Below are 18,830 nucleotides of genomic sequence, written 5' to 3' on the forward strand. Positions count from 1 at the left end.
TAATGGGGCTTGAAGTTGCAAAAAGGCATGGAATTAAATTGTTGAGAGTGTTAGGAGATTTAGAGTTGGTTGTTTCTCAAGTAAGATCCAAGTATGCATCTAAGAATGATAGATTGAAAAGATACAAACATGCAGTCTGGGATGTGATTGAGCATTTTAGTGTATTTTCTATAAATTGGATAGAAAGATCTAAGAATATCATGGCATACTTCTTAGCTAATGTTGCATTAAAGAATGATGATGCAACACTAACCGGTATATCCACAATGGAGATAAAGGCTAGGCCTGCTATTCTTGACAATGTGTGTAATTGGCAAGTGTTTGCTGATGATGAAGATATTCTTAGGTTCATACAATGCATTGATGACTATGATGGACAAAAGATTGATTGCAATGCCTTGGTGGAAGTGGTTGACAACAGAGAAACTATGTTTGGAAATGACTTGGTTCAGTTAGAAACTAATGAAATACCTAAAGGGTTCATAGAGCTTGAAGGTATGTTTAGTTATAGTGATAGTCATCTGCACCAGCAATCAACCACTAAGTTGGATGAATTAGAGGAAGTAAACTTGGGGATAAAATCATCCCCTAAGGTGGTATATATTGGGAAAAAGTTGCCTCCTCATGTCAGAGTGAATCTCATTAATTTATTAAAGAAGTACAAGAATGTTTTTGCTTGGTCTTATGAAGATCTAAAGGCATATAGACATGATTTGTTTCAGCATGAAGTCCCTTTGCTTCTAGATGCTAAGCCTTTTAGACAAAAACAAAGACCTATTAACCCCCTGCTGGAATCTAAGATGTAGCAAGAATTAACCAAGTTAAGGGAAGAGGGAATTATTAAGCCTATAAGGCATTCCTCATGGGTCTCAAATTTAGTCCCAGTAAGAAAGAAGAATGGGGACATAAGACTCTATGTTGACTTTAGAAACCTGAATGTTGCTTCCTTGAAGGATAATTATTCTTCTCATAATATGGAAGCTATGTTGCAAAGAGTGACTGGTTGTGACCTATTGTCTATGATGGATGGATTTTCAGGGTATAACCAGGTGTTGGTAAAAGAATCAGAAAAATTCAAAACTGCTTTCACCACCCCTTGGGGAACTTATGTGTATGTTAGAATGCCTTTTGGTTTGAAAAATGTTGGAGCTACTTTTTAGAGGGCAATGGATGTAGCTTTCAAAGAATTCATCAACATCATCATGGTAGTGTATCAAGATGATTTGACATGCTTCTCCAAAAGGGTGGATGACCACTGTGGACATTTAGAAAAGGTTTTCAATAAGGCTTTGGAATTTGGAGTATCTTTAAATCCTAAGAAATATCATTTTGTTGTTACTGAAGGGAAGCTTCTAGGGCATATTGTCTCTAAAGAAGGAGTAAGAATAGACCTTGAAAGAATTGAGGCAATAAACAATGTGCCTGAACCAAAGAATGTTAAAGGTATCCAATCTTTCTTGGGCAAAGTTAATTTTGTTAGAAGATTTATTGCAAATTTTGCAGAGATAGTCAAGCCCATTGTTAAATTGCTTAAAAAGGATACAAAATTATGCTGGGATCAAGAAGCTTCAAAGGCTTTTGCTGAAATAAAAAAGGCTATTCAGGAGGCACCAGTGTTGAAATCCCCTGATTATAGTAAGCCTTTTTCTTTGTTTTCTTTTGCTTCATATCACACAGTGTCTACAGTTCTATTACAAAATGATAATGAAGGATATGAACATCCTATAGCTTTCTATAGCAAATCTTTATAGGCTACAAAGTTAAAATATGAAATCATGGAGAAGCAAGCATATGCTTTGGTCAAGGCTGTCAAAGCTTTTAGGCCATATCTTGTAAATGCATAACTAGTTGCCTATGTCCCACATGCTACTGTCAAAGATATCTTATCCCAGTCCGAGGTCACAAGTAAGAGATGCAGATGGATAAACAGAATCTAGGAGTTTGATTTGGAAATAAAGATCACTAAATTGGTAAGAGGTTTAGGCCTTGCTAAGCTTATGGCTGAGTCAAACCTTCTTGATATTGAAATAAATAATGTTGAAATTGAGAATGTCTTGGTCACCAGTATTGAAGCACAACCCTGGTACTCAGAGATAGTGCATTTTATAAGGGATGCAATATTTTCAGAAGGAATGACACATAATCAGAGAAGAACTCTGAAGTTAAAGTCACAGAAATATGTCCTCATTCGAGGTGATTTGTTTTGGAGGAATAGAGATGGGGCACTGCTAATGTGTTTGGATGAATTCCAGGCTAGGAGAGTATTACCTAAAATGCATGATGGAGTGTGTGGAGGTCATTAATCTGCTAAGACAACTACTGGTAAGATAGTTCGAGCTGGGTACTATTGGCCTACTTTGTTTAAAGATGCCCATGAATATGTCAGGAGATGTGACCCATGTCAGAAGTTTTCATCCAAATTGAAGTATGAGGGAGCTTTACCCCTCAACCTAGTCATAGTGGAAGCCCCTTTTGTCCAATGGGGTATTGATTTTATTAGAGAAATTATTGAGAAATCAGGAAGAGGCCATAGGTGGATTATAGTAGCTACTGACTATTTTACCAAATGGATTGAAGCTATACCCACCAGGAGAGCCACAAGTAAGGTTGTTATTGATTTTCTGATGGATAATGTTATAACCAGATTCAGAGTCCCTGTAAAACTAGTAATGGATAATGCCATGAGCTTCAGGTCAGAAGAGTTTGTTGAATTTCGTACTAGTCATGGAATAAATATGTCTTACTCTTCACCTTATCATCCTTAGGGTAATGGGAAAGCTGAAACTAGTAACAAGAACCTCTTGAACATCATCAAGAAAATCCTGGAAGAGAATAAAAGGTCTTGGGACCAGAAGTTGAAATTAGCCTTATAGGCTGACAAGGTTACTATCAAAAAGGCTATTGGGGTTTCACCCTTTGAATTAGTTTATGGCACACAATCTAGGGTGCCTATCAATAATCTTCTTCCAGTTTATAAGTTCTTGCAAGCTGAAGATATGGAGTTATCTCAACCCATGGAAGACCAGATGATTCAGATAGTGGAAGTTGTAGAAATTAGAACTCTGGCCCACAAGAGGAATCTAAAGATCTAGTTGTAGTCCAAATACCTATTTGATAAGAGAACCTCAATGAGAAAATTCCAAATTGGCGATGTAATTCTTCAATGGAATGTGAAAGGACAGGATAAGGGAAAGCACAAGAAATTCGAGTCACTATGGATTGGCCCCTCTATGGTCTATGATCTTAATGGAAAAGACTCATATTTTTTGAAGAATATGAATGATGAAGTACAAGAATTTCTAGTGCATGGACAATTCCTGAAACATTACTTCTCTTGATGTCCATGCACAGTAGGTCCCTGTTTGTTTTTATTTAGGTTTTGTTTTTGTGTTTGTTTTTGGACTTGTTTTTGGTCTATTTCTCCAGAGAGTTTCTGAATTCTTGTGTTGATCTTGTGATCAACCATCCCTAGCTAGAGCCGTTGTTATCACTGTTTAAAAAATGGGTATTCTTGTCCCATAATTGGCTAAGTCTATGAAAATTTGAGTCTGGTAAGGCCTTGTTACCTCTAATTGCTTTAGGTCCAAAGAGGGTTTAAGGTTTAAGTTTTAATCGCTCTAGTGTCTAAGAAAAACCCTTTCATTCTAATTTTGTGTTACTTTACTCACTTAAAGAAGGGTCCGTCTGTCATGAAGAGTGTCCCCCCCCTTCTTATTTCTTCCTAGGTGTGTCTGGCAGCGCATTATTTTTCTAAGTCTTTCCTATTGTTCTTAATGTTTAACTGAGTTTCCTAGACATCGCGCAGGTTCCTTTTAATCTAAAGGCGCGTGTGAATTCACAAGTCAAAGATGCCCATGGGTTACCATTCGTGAAGTGGTGAAAGGCGGAAAGTGGATTTGGCATCCAGGTTTTCACTAAGATAAAGACCGATCAAGTTCTTTTGATTGAACGGCTCGCGCAGTTTCACTGGGTGAAGGTGCACGGGTTTTAGGCTTCGCGAAGTGGTGAAAAGGAAATTGTATCCACGAGGCAATAAAAATTGAAGGTAAATGCCGATCAAGTTCTTTTTGATCAGATGGTTGGTGCTATTTTTCAGCCCTAAGGTGCCTAAGATTTAAACTTCATGAAATAGCGAAGTGACATGGTAGCCACTTGGTAGATGTCGTGGCAGTCCTGAGGTTGATCCCATGGAAGTTTTTTCGACAAGTGAGTGACACATTGGTTTCTTTTCGACAAGTTGCTAGGTTGGATGGTGTTGAGTCAGAGGGCCCACTTCTACCAGTTAAGTTTGTTAAAAGGTGGGTATCTCAAGGATGATCTGATGGTGGGCACCATTTCGCAAGACAAACATGTAGGGTAATTACCATTTGTGAAGTAGTGAAAACCGCTAGCCTTAAACACTTGGAGCATGGTTAGTGGGGTTAATCGCCAGTCACAGGATGAGATAAAGAGTGATCAAGTTCCTTTTGATCGGATGGCCTGTGTAGTTTTGCTGGGTGAATATACATGAGGTTTAGCTTTCACAAAGTAGCAAAAGAGATCTGAGCCCGTTGTCGAATGAAGAATAGTCAATAAAGTAAAGGCCATGCAAGTTTTGCTGGATCTGATGGTTGGCATGATTTTTCTAGATGAAGAAGCATGGATTTTAGGCTTCACAAAATGGCGAAACAACAAAGTGATAGAAACACAAACATTTTATGATCTGTTGGAGTAAATTTTTTGAATTCATTCATGAATTCAATTATGAGGTGATGGCCGAAGCATGTGGTGTTAATGTCGCAGTTAAGAGCCTTAATACCATATATACGCTCACATCAATTGAATGTAGGCATCATTTTGAAGAGTTGTTATAGAAAATATGGTGCAAAGTAGAGTTCTTTGAGTTGAAAACAAATTTTCTTGTATTTTGCTTACCAGTTACTTGAAAGATTGATTGAATTGTGGTTTTGTTCTGTTAAAGAATTGTTCTGATTAGTAATTGAATTACTTGCATATCATTGAGATGGCACCCAGAAGGGACTTCATAGGGAAAGTTAATTACCAGGAAAGAGAAATTTATGATAATTTCCTAGAACAGTTGTCTATGTCAACAAATATAGCAGCTAAAGTTAAGGAATTAGTACCCAAGGCTCCTTGCTTGAGAATAGGAGAAGGATTATATCACAAGGGCAATTGGTTGAGAGATCCATGTATAGGGTTATTTGGTTTGGGTTTATTCAAGGTTGGATTTGGTATGAGACACTCCCTAGCCCCAATGAATAGTATTTGGGAGTTGGATGTAGGTAAATTGGTGGTCCCTAGAGTGTTCATGGATGTGGATCTCTTAACTCGGATTGCACACAACTATGACCCTATTACCAAAAGTGTTAGGGATATAAATGGAAAAACCCTCATTGAAGTAAATGATGATGAATTTAGAAATGTATTTGGGCTCAGTGAGGTGTCCAATTATTCGGAGCCCATTAATTTTAAATCATTTGCTCAGGTCTACAATGCACAGAGGAATCATCTTAGAAATGGGCCTCTTAAAAAATTCTTTGTTAAAATAGGTGGATTGACTATTGTAGGACCTAATACCATGGAGCCTTTCTCCTTAAGTTTGTTCACTCTTAGAGCCAAAGGATTATACTGGTCACTTTGCTATATTTTTGGAGAGGATGCTGAAGTGAACATGCCAACTCATTACATGTTAATGATAGCTCAAATTTTAAATCCTTCTCTGGCAGTCACATTTGATTATGCCCCCTATATTACTGATGCAATACATGAAGGCTTGATAGGGATAGAGAATGGTAAGGTGGATAGGCCTTTTGGATGGTACTCCCTTCTCATGGATCTATTTCTATTCAAGGGTGGTGACTAATTTTCCAATGAAATGGATCTAGTGAAAGAAAAGGATGGAGAGAAATTGCCAGTTCAATTATGGAGCATAGTGCTGCCATGGGCAGGGAAGATGCTAGCTACCTAAAGTTTGATAAGTGGTTTGCATCCAAGATCAGAATTCTCTTATGCTTAGAGAATCCAAGGGTTCCTAAAGCTCTTTTGGAGTTTCTTAGGCCAAAGGAGTTTGCTAAAGAAATCAAAATTATCCACAACTGGGGTGACATGTACTTGTACCCTATTTCCATAGTTTTTAGAGTATATGGTTTCAGAGGCACTCCATTTTTGTTACCATATCAGGTCCCAATGAAAGTAGGAATTGCAGAGGTCCTTAGGCAGATTGGGAGTGTGCAAGAGGTAGAGCTATCTAATAGAGGAAAAGGGACCATTTTATCTACAATAACAATAGCACATTATTTTGTGATTACTAAGGGGGGATGGAAGTACTTTGAAGAATTCTTTCAACCCTACCATTTGTCCACTATAGTGTCAAGGTTTTATGACCCTAAAGAATTTTTTAATGGTATGTTTAGGAAAAGGGCAATATGCAAAGGCAAACCTCACCAATTCCAATTCCCTAAAGACCTCATCAGAAATGAGATTGATTTGGATGAACAGGAGTTGAGGAAAGAGAAATGGGTGGCCTACAAGAAGGCTCTTGATTTTGTGCACCAATTTGACACCAGCTATGACCCTTTGTCCAGTTTTCACCCTTTTGACGAAAAGGAAAAATTCCTAATTCTTTGTTTTGAAGATGTAATGCAAGCATTGAAAGAGAAGAGGGAAGCAGTGATTAAAAATAACCCTGAGAAGGAAAGACTAGTTCTAGCTAGGTCTACATCCGCTAAAGCAATCCCTCCAGGTGATTATGTATTACATAAGAAATCCAAGTATAGTGTGTTAGTTCCAACAACAGGGGAGCCTTCTACTTAAAGAGGGAAGAGAAAAATAAAAGATGTCATTGACATTCAGGACTCCCCAAAGAAGCAAAGGGTGGGAAAGGAAGTGCAAACTAATGAGCCCCTGTATTCCCCATCTCAATCCCCCATTCATATAGGAGATGAGCAAGAAGTAGCTGAGAAATTGTTGCAGTTAGGGAGTCTTGGAGAGATAGCCTATAACTATGATGAAGTAGAGCACGAAATGCCTGAGGACCCAGAAAATGCCGAGATGGACATAACCATCAATGAGTTCAAAGGCCAGGAACTAGATCCTGCCATTAAACAGGCCAGTGAATAATTATTAGCTAATAGCAACTTTGTTACCTCATGAGCTTTCATGCAGTTTGTGTGGAAGCAGAATATTGATAATTTCAATACCAGATGTGAGAAGAGGAAGGGTGAGTAGCCCCACAAGGATGCAACTATGGTGGAGGAATAAATAAAACAAGAAATGGTCACTGAATTTAAGACCATCACTCCTGAGCAAGGAAGGGAAATGGTATCAAAGGCTAGTGTCCTCATCCTCCTTGAATGGGATATAGAAGATGCCTTGGTTTTAGAGGTAGTCAAGAAAGAGACCAAGCCTATGGAGGGATTAACCTTCAATAAGGATGATGTAACCCTGGTCATGTGGTCTCTGAAAAGAGATGAAAATAGAAAGAGAAAGGATACCCCAGAGTTTAGCTACCTTTGAGGCATGATAGTAAAGAGGGTACAATGTATTGGAGTGGTGGAGGTTGCTAGCTCAGTCTTAGAGACTACAAAATTTAGTGTTTCAGTGGTAGAGAAAGAAGCAAAGGAAAAGGCAGATCTCCAGGCTAAGCTAGAGATAGTCTTGAAAGCCTACAATGAGGCTAAAGGAGAGGTAATGAGCTGAGATAACATTATTGCTAAGTTGAAAAGCCAGTTGGCAGGACAATACCATCAAGGTGAGTCCTTAACACCAATGATTGCTTCTTCTCCTACACAGCCTCCATCCACTAGGCCTATCATTGAATTCCCACCTTCTCTTGCACCTTCCAGTTCCCAATTAGTTGAGATCATCGCTCAGGAGTTGGAAAAGTTAAAACAGGCTCAAACCTTGTTTGCAAATAAGTATGAAGAGAGAGTGAGGGCCACAATTTTGAGTTTTGCTGACATTATAGGATCATCATTGGTGTATAACAGCATAGGTAAAGTTTTGGACATGTGGAATGAGCTCAATGGAGACAAGGCTATTTTGATGCCTATTTTGGACAAGTGGAAGCCTAGGGAAGAAGACTTAGAACTTATGTGTGTATCTTATGATGAAGTAGGGGCTGACCCCATTATCAAATCCACTTGTGACTTGACAAAGGATTTGGAAAAGCTAGCAGAAGGAATATATAATGCAGAGAGGAAGATCGATTTATATAAGAAAGAGTACACTGAGCAGGTATTTGAATTATTTCCTGGGGGTTTTGCCAATCCAACTCAGTTGAAGGACAAACAAGTATGGCTCAATGAATTAGGGGCCAACCTATCATTAAGGAGAAAGGGAATCATTAGCATAGATGATACTTCCCTATTTGTCAAAACAATTGAGGATATAGAGAAGATTAAATCACACTATGGTTTTTTAAATTCAGAGGTCAATAAAATGAGAAATTATTGGAAGAGATTAGCCAAGATAAGTGGGAAAGTTATTAACTTCTCATGGCCTGCTGATGACGTGTACCAAGAGTGGATAAGAAATTATGCAGTGCTAGGTGCAGAGGTTAAAGAAGAAGCTACATAATGACAACCGACAAAAGGGGGCCGTTAGAAAATAGAAAAGATTTGTAACTTCTTGTTGAAACAAGAAGATTACCGTAACAAACTTTTTTGAAAAGGGTCCGAAGCTTGTATGCATCCATACTATTATAAATGGATACCAGGACTAGTTAGAAGAGGATCACAAGAATTTGTAATGAAACTCTGCAAAAATATATCTAGGTTTTTCTGAGTTTACAGAGAATATTCTGAGTTTTGTAATTTTTTTCAAAATGAATATCAATATACAAACCATGAAATTTCAAGCCTAGAATTTGTATTGTCTTCTGGTGTGCTTTCAAATAATTACTGGTTTCATTTGGGTAATCTAGGGTTATTCAATTGAACATGGATTGTAATGCAGTCTTTATAGATATGTTTCTTAGCTTTCTTCTTTAGGAGGGGAATTAAATACGCGAGGAATATCTATGTCAGTAAGTTATTTTGTTGGAGACTTTGAATCTGATGAACACTGTCTAGTCTAATAAGGAAAGACTCTTATATATGTTAGGCATGTATGGGGTTGGTAGAAGCCGAAGTGATGTAGGATTTGTTTAATTGTGAAATTCTTGTTTAATTTAGATGACTCTGTGGCCTGGATAAAGCACTGGTATCAATTGTAGTTCTCTTCCTTCATTTCTTGAAGATCAATACTGAACATGAGCATAAGCTTTCTTTTATTATTTTAGTTTGTGTTGAGGCGATAAGATTCACTGGTTTTGGACTAGTTTACTGTGGATCTATTTTAAAAGTGTGAAATTATTCACAGGAGGTATACCCACCTGAAATTTGGATAAGTTCAAAGTGTAGAAGGTTCTTGAAACCTTGTCATATGTTGCTCTAAGGTTCTTTTTCCTTGATCTCTCTATTTGGAGACAAAGTTATTAATTTCTTATAGGGGATAAAAGTGGAATCAAAATTTGAGAACAACACTACCATCATAACTATTTAGCTTATATGTAATCAACTTAGCAATGATGGAGTCTAGGGATACTTTTGTCTTGTCAATAGATCTCAACTCCGTTATAGCAGCAACCCTTATTGCATAAACTGGCAACAAGGATTTCAAAACTTTACTAACAACGGTGGGATCATCTATTGTTCCTCTTGCACTCTTGATGTCTCCAACATTAGTTTTAATTTGTATCTCACATTGCTGAATTGTCTCTCCTTCAACCATCCGCATGTATTCAAATTTTCCCCTAAGGCTCTCTTCCTTAGCTTGCTTCACATGCTCATTACTGCCATAGATAGTCTCTAGAGTATCCCATACATCTTTGGGATTGTCTTTATCTTGAACATCTATAAACTCAATATCAAATAGACTACTGATAAGAGATTCCATGACTTGCCCATTCTCCTAAATTTCTCTTATTTGATCATCGGTGAGAGTACCGGTAGGGACAACATAAGTATTCTCAACATAGTTCTAGTATTGAGCACCCATGCTTTTAATGTAGATCTTCATTCTATCCTTCAATATCTTAAATTTATCTCTATTGAACTTAGGACCTTCCCTCTTCATCATTAGAATATGATCTTTTCCTCAAGTGGTTAAGCTTATAGCACTTGAAGACCTGGACTACGCTCTGATACCAATTGATGAATAATGATGAATAGGTAAATACCCCAATAGGTACTAAGAGGGGGAGTGAATTGGTACAGAAAAAAATTTCTCTAACAACGTAAACTACAAAGGTTGCACTAACTGGCAAACAACATCACCAACCTAAACCAAAACAATACCGGTAAAACATAGTAAGATTGTAAAAGACATAAATCAGTAACACTTAGATCATCTCAAAATCTAATATCTCATCTCAACTTCACCCATATGCTTAAGCAAGTAATACATTAGAAATACAATGACCATTAGATCAGCTTGCATTACCGCTTAATAGAAAACACTAAAACATCACATGAAAAAGAATCACACATAACACATTGATTTTTCACGTGGAAACCCAACTAGGAAAAACCACGGTGGGGATGAATACCCAGAAACTATTCTTGAACTCTTCTGAAGTTTGCTTTGTTAGGAGCCTAGTCTGGTTAAAGACTTTACAACAGGTTATGCTAGGAACCGATCCTAATAGGGATCACCCGATTAAGGGATTGCTAAATACCCGATTAGAGGTTAAAACCCTATTAAAGGTTACCTCGTAAGATGATTTGAAGAAATCAATGATTTTGAGTCACCTTGTTAAAGGATTTACAAAAATCCTGTTAAAGCTACCCGGTAAAGGGATTTTCCATCTGCTGAAGTGGATAGAAGTCAACAGTTAATACACTGTATTGATAACAACACTTAATACCAAGGTAGATCCGCTTTAGTTCCTTTACATCTGCAATCACACTCTACAAATCTCTACTCACTTCTCTATTCTGGAAAGAAACACCTCACATACATTCATTTTCCAACAACTTCAAATGAAAATCATCATCGACCTTATAGATAATAATTAGGTCGGTGGCCAAAACCTAAAAACCCTAAGCATCTAGGTTAATAATATAGTCGGTCCAATCCTGGCCATTTAATCACATTACATAGGGTAAAACACTTTTGAACAAATCTCAAGATGTTCTTCATCGTCCGTTCTTCACCGCTTCTAGAAGCTGATAACCCATCACGTGCTCTCCACCGTTTACTAATATTTTGCACATTCCTGAGGTAGATAGAACCAATCTTCTCATGGAAGATCCTCAAGGAAATCCTTTACGTGCACAAGGCTGATGTGGAAACGCAATCTAATCTTCATTTCAATGCTAACTCATCATAGGATATCATCAGTGGAATCGCACAGACTTGGAATGCATCAGCCAAAAACCATGAAGCTGAGACTACCAACCGGTAGTCATATCAAGTGAGACCCCAATAAAAACTTTGCATATACTAGTTCACACTACCAATTTACTTACTCCAATATACTGGTTCACACTTCATCATATCGGTTCACTTGCCAGTTCACTTCAACATATTGACATCAATGACAACATACATTATCATCATGTCACCAAACTCTACACATATATGCCAACATTTCCCACCATTACAAATATATAATATATTGAATATTATTATATTAATATAATAATATATAATATATTAATATATATATATATATATATATATATATATTAAACATGATATATATTAATACTATAATATATAAATATGTAAATTAAAACATATTATTAATATTTTTGTTAGGGGTCATATAGTGTCGTAAGGGGTCATGTGGTATTTTGAGGGGTCACATGGTGTCGTTAAGTGTCATATGGTGTCATAAGGGGCAAGGCATGTTTTAGAATAGCATATGACCCCTCAGGACACCATATGGACATCATATGGTCCTAAATAGTCATGTCATGCATTGGGATGTTAAAAGGGTTCATACGGTGTCCTAAGGGGTCATATGACACCATGTGATACCTTAGGACACCATAGGGTGTCCTAAGAGATCATAGAACACCATATGAGCCCTTAGGACATGATATGACTCCTAAGGACACCATATGGTGTCCAAAGGGGTCAAATGGTGTCTGAAGGGGTCATAGAACACCATATGACCCCTTAAGACACAATAAGACCCCTAATGCCACCATATGGTGTCCTAAGGGGTCATAAGACACCATATGAGCACCTAGGACACCATATAACCTCTAATGACACAATATGGTTTCCTAAGGGGTCGTATGGTGTTATAAGGTGTCGTAGGACACCGTATGACCCCTTAGGACACCATACAACCCTTGACGACACCATATAGTGCCCTAAGGGAAAATATGGTGACCTAAGGGGTCAAAGGACACTATATGACCCCTCAAAACATAATATGACCCCTTATGACTGACCCCTAACGATACCTAAGGGATCATATGGTGTCCAAAGGGGTCATAGGACACAATATGACCCCTTAGGATACAATATAACCCTAACGACACCTAAGTGGTCATATGGTGTCCTAAAGGGTCACAGGACACCATATGACCCCTAAGGACACCATACGACCCATAATGACACCATATGGTATGTTGAGGGGTCATGCGACACAATGTGACCCCTAACAACACCCAAGGGGTCATATGGTGTCCTAATGGATAATATGACACCATATCACCCCTTAGGACATAATATGACCCCTAACAACACCTAAGGGGTAATATGGAGTTCTAAGGGGTCATAGGACACCATATGATTCCTAAGGACACCATATGACCCATAACAATACCATATGATGCCTTAAGGGGTCATATGACATCCTAAGGGATCATAGGACACAATATGACCCCTTAGGACATAAGATGTCTGCTAACGACAACCAAGGGGTTATATGGTGTCCATAGGAGTCACAAGACAACATATGACCCCTAAGGACACCATACAACCCATAACGACACCATATAGTGTCCTAAGGGATCATATCCTGTCTTAAGGGGTCATAGGACACAATATGACCTCCAATGACATCTAAGGGCTCATATGGTGTCCTAAGGGGTCATACAACACAATATGACCCCTTAGGAAACAATATGACCCCTAATGACACCTAAGGGGTCATATGGTCTCCTAAGGGGTCATAAGACAACATATGACCCTTAAGGACTATTGGAAATATGAAATAATTTATATGTTTTGCATTGATGTTTTGTCATTGATGTCAACACTAGTTGTTATGGTTGTTTACCTGCTTTCGGTATGTTGGTAAACAAATTTTTCCTTCATACTTTATTTAATTTGGATACCCTTAAGACCAAGAAATGAAAGACAAATTTCACCAGACAGTTGGAAAATCATTATATTGATTTACCTCTGGATTAAGGTACAACTCCCTCTAGCAAATATTCAATCAACTTCAAATTAAACACAATCAATATTATACTTTTCACCAGAAAGCATAGAAAAGGTTATTGCATTCACAAGTCAACACCAAATGAACGCAAGCATTGATTTATATATAAATTTTGTATAAAGCCAACATACTTCACATGTACACTAAAACAAAATGAAAAGCTTATAAGGTGAATCCCACTGGTAATCTTCTACACACATAAAAGCTATAATAGATCTTTACTTGAAATAGATCCACACAGAAATCAAATTTCAGGCATCAAATACATAGATTTGAAGTCAAAGATAACTGTTATACGATTTTCATTCATAGATGATTATCAACTTTCCATACATAGAGTCTTTCAGCAAAAATTCAAGAGATAGTTTTTCAAAAACTTAGTGAATCCATTTAAAGTCATTTCAAAACATATAAATAGGTCGCTAGACCAATACTTTTATTCCTTTTAACCCTATGCAAGATTAACTCATAAGAATTAATAGAAAAACTACCCTAACTGTATAACCGAAATTAAAAATGACTACACTTGCTGGCAAACAACTACCAACAGTGCTAGTCATGCCATTGATTCGGTCTCGGTCGGATTGCCCAGATTGGTGTTTTGGACAAACACCATCACCGCCTTCGCCGCACTCCACTCTCGATGCACCTTCAAAAATTCCTAAATTACTGTTACATGCGGTAGGCTGATGTGTATTACTCTTTGCTTCCAGAGCTCTTTCTTTCTCTTCACCATCTGCACTTTGTCCTTGTGTGAGTCCAAGTGATCCAGACAAACTTTGAGCATTGATTCCACTTTGGAAATCCTCATAAAATCCTCCACAACCAATGATTTCTCCACTTTGATTTGTCTAATGTGGTTGCTAAACTGATTAATCATTCTGCAGTATCTTCCAGAGTTTGGCTATCTTCTTTAAGCAATTGGACATCCACGCAATGCAAATCCTTCTGCATGGTCAACCTCAAGGTTGTTAATTCACCACATAACTGGCTGATTCACTATGGCACTGTTCAATGATTTAGTTGTGCCACTGAATGCTTTCTTTGCAAATAAACATTATGTCTTCATTTAACACTGGCACTTGCCTTTTGGTAAGAAAATTCATCAGGCTATAATGCTAAATATCGTGCATTTGCTTCAAAATCACTCTCCATTTAGTCTTCTCTTTCTACCATGAGATTAAGTCAGCATCCAATTCTTTGATGACTTCATTAGCATCCTTGAAAAATCTAAACCAAATTTGAAATGTAATTGGTCCCTTGATGCACAATTGAGGTGAGCCATTCAGAGAAAATATTTGCAATCATTTTGTTTCGTTGAACCTCATCAAAGAATTTCTGATTACCTAGTGATTTCAAACTAAATGGCACTGATCTTTGAGACAACGGTAATGGGTTGTTCTATAGAGCATGAATATACTGAGCCATTTGCATTAAATTCTACTTCAATTCAGCCTTGTCTCTTTCATCTTTCCAAGTACGAGAGATAATCCATTTGGTTGAAGTCTCCGAATGCTTCACATCTACGACTCTAGTTCTGATCCCCAAATCAACTCATTCAATGGCATAATATGCTTCTGAAGCTGTAACATAATCTTCATTAGATGTGGGTTTGGAAATGTCTGCAGTCCAGTGCTTTGTGCTTTTGTCAAAACCACTAATAGCCTCCATTTTTAGCCTTTTAGGCTTCATGGATTTTCCCAAACATTTACTCATAGCATCCTCCATTGATACTGAAATAGGAACCACATTTATTTTCCTAGTGATTGAGTCACTTAACCACTTAGGTGCCAGAGTCAGTTCCTTAGATGGTATGGGGGGAGATCCTTCTGAAGGAGGCAGTGTGGCACTGTCTGCATGAGACTGGATATCAAGCGTCCCTAAGTCCTGGAAAGTAGCATCTGCGCCTGTTGAAACCTTTTCTATATTAAAATAGGGGATGTCATATCGAACAATACTTCCTCTATGTCCAAATCAAGAATGAGATGGGGAGCTAGCAGCTAAAAACTCTACTTGGACCTAGACCTGGTAGCACGACCACCAATAGAAAGTTCAGCTTCAGTGTCAAGTTTCTCTTCTTTAATCTTTGCCTACCCCTTTCCTGCAATAGAAATAGGGATATTAGTTAAAATGAAAGTTTTACTTGCATTCTTCCTCTTCCCACTTTTGTTTCTTGAGCTGGTTGCCCTCGTCGGATGAAATCGTCAACTCTTAAGCCAATTTTCTATCCTACAAATTACACTTAAAGTGCATGTTTGAATGCTATCTTCTATCTTTTTACTCCAATCCACCTCTGGGAGAGGTTCATTATGTACCTATTTCATAAACTTTGAATCTAGTACATCTTCATTATCAATGCTGACACCTGAGGTATCCATTGGCAATTTCATTTCATGAATCTGTTTCAAGGTTAACCTAGACGAACTCCTTTTCTTTACTTCAAATTCATCTAGGCAATCCTCCCAATAATCCTCCAACTGAGACACATGTTGGTTAGGTACCATCTTCTTCATATATTGAGCGATAAACCCTTTACTATCAAAGTTATCCCTTTTCACAAAGGTTTTCAAATGAAATCTCTTGAATTCTAGCTCAAGATTCAGCACATTAGAGATAGATCTACAACTGTAATAGCCTAAATCAATGAGAAAAATTCCACTTGTGTCAAAATCCTCACCATAATCCATTGCGACATAGGCTAGCTACCTAGAAACTTCAATCAAAATACAAGAGTCTGAAACATACCTGGGTAGCTTAAAGGGTTCACCTTTAAAACCTCCAACCCTTAGGTAACTGAGGTGATTAAAGTGTGTAAAGAAACTGCCATAGATGTTAACTAGTTCAACGACCTCTGTAGACATCCTCGTATGCAAGTTACCTTGTAATTCAAAGGTCAACCCGATAGTTCTTATAATTAATATAAGTACAGATCCAATAGCCAACAAGATGAGAGGGGGGGGGGTGAATCATACAAACTTAATCATCCATAAAAACATCAGATTCAACCTTGGTAACATATATTTCAGTAATATAACCAAAACTGTTAAACATGCAAACTCAAAAGCATATAAACATCATAAACCTCATAAAACCAGATTTAACGTGGAAACCCAAATAGGGAAAAACCACTGTGGGATTTCGGACCCACTAAGAAATATACTCTTCTAGAGTATACTCGGTTAAAAGCAAATCCTGCTAAAGATTACAAACACATTGCTAGATGTGACCCGGTTAAGGGATTTCCCTCAGATCTGTTAGGATCTTCACCTTGTTAGAAGTGACCTTGTTAAAGGATTTCAAACACTCAATCAGAATGTCACATTGCTAGAAGGTTTTACAAATAAGACTGTTAAGTCCACTCGGTTAAGAGATTTTCTGTCACTTTCACAAAATAACAGTAATAAAATCTATCTACAGCTTCACATCTAAAATGCTAAAGCAGATTCTTATTTGTTCAATACAATCTAGACACAGAACTAATCTTGTCTATCTGCTTGGCTTCTATACAATGTTATTCAAACAGGTCTTCAAGCTTCTGTGCTCGGTAATCACTATGTAGCATCCCTGTGCATACACTTGCCCACATACATTGTTTATCAACAATTTCCTATTTATAAACAATTAGCTAACCACTTAATCTCCTTGATCACATTTCTCATGATCAATCATAGCCATTAGATCTTTGATCTTGTCCAGGTTAAATGCATCTTTCAATCTGAAAATGTTTTACCCTGCCTTGGAACTTGCATATATTTCTTAGAACTTGTGCCAGGGTATTGCGGTTCAATTTGTACTGTAGATCTTCATGCTGAATTTCCATTGCCTTATATTCATTAACAAACTATAATAACAGCATACCAATCATCCAATCAGTTCCAGCTCATCAGCTTCCTTCATTAAATAACGCATGCAAACATTTAATGCATTCTGTTATAGCTCGGTTACAACTCGGTAACAACTCGGTAAATACTAAACTTCACTTGGTAGACATTCTACCTTCATTAACCGATAGCAATAACCTTAGGGCTTACCGACTAGGTTCCTTAGGGTTTACCGACTAGGTTCTTTGCATGCTAACATAGTATAGTATTAACCTTTACAATTTACAATATATGTATGATGTTAAAACAATCTAAAACATCATGATCTCATCATTGTCTGACTCGGTACTAGTTGCCCATTGAATACCTTATTCATCCCCTTATTCATCATATTCTTTCCTGTGTCTTTTATCGACATCATTATAATCTTCAAATCATACTTCTCAAGATATGGCAACATCATACTGAACTAGAAAATCAATTTCTTGACATCAATGACAAAATAATAATATCAAGACAGTAAACATCCTTAATCATTTATATCCATAATCATCAACAACCTTCTCAATATCCTTATTGAAATGCCAACAATCTTTCATTATCTGTTATAATGCAATATTGCCAACAATCTCCCCCTTTGGCATTGATGGCAAAACCAATTGATTTGACCTTAAAAAGATTCAGATTGCTATGATTCTAAAATGCTCTCCCCCATACATTAGACTTCTCTTGTTTTCTTCAGTTTTCAATCTGTAATCATCTTAGTTTTCTTTAAGTCTTCTCCCCTGATATTAGTCTTCTCCCCCTTTGACAACAATGCCAAAAAGTAAAGAACTAAAACATAATTTCTGTCTGTATGAAGTGATTTCCTACTGTTGTTTATCGATTCAGTCTCGGTCAGAGCATTTTGTCTTTAATTCCTGTTCTTGGTAATATGTCCTATAATATTTCCTGTAATAATTCCTGTACACCTTTAGAAAACATCCTAAAGTGTATAAATCAACATCAACTCCTAAAAGATATTCGATAGAGTCATCAAATTGATGCTTTCACCGAACTTAGTTAGTGAGTAGAAGATAGGGGTAGGACCCCTAACTTACTTCTAAGATATTCAAAAGTGTCCCTTGGTAGTGGCTTGGTGAAGATATCTGCTATTTGTTCATTTGTGCTAACATACTCCAACACCACTTTCTTCTCTTGAGCTTCTTCTCTAAGATAATGATATTTGATAGATATGTGCTTTGTCTTAGAGTGCATAACATGATTCTTTGAAATATTAATGGCACTAATATTGTCATAGAATATAGTTACTAGCTTAGTAACTTTCTCATTTATACCTTCCAATAGTTGTTTGATCCAAGCAATGTTGGTACAATTCAATGTTGCAGCTACGTATTCAACTTCTACTGTTGACTGTGAAACACATCCTTGTTTCTTACTAAGCCAACTCACTAGTCTTTCTCCTAAAAAGAAAGCTCCTCCACTTGTGCTTTTTCCGTCATCAATGTTGCCTGCCCAATCAGCATCAGTATAAACTTTTAAATCAAAATCATTTCCTTTCTGAT

The sequence above is a fragment of the Cryptomeria japonica genome, chromosome 4 (assembly GCF_030272615.1).
Source record: "Cryptomeria japonica chromosome 4, Sugi_1.0, whole genome shotgun sequence".
NCBI classification, from domain to species: Eukaryota; Viridiplantae; Streptophyta; class Pinopsida; order Cupressales; family Cupressaceae; genus Cryptomeria; species Cryptomeria japonica.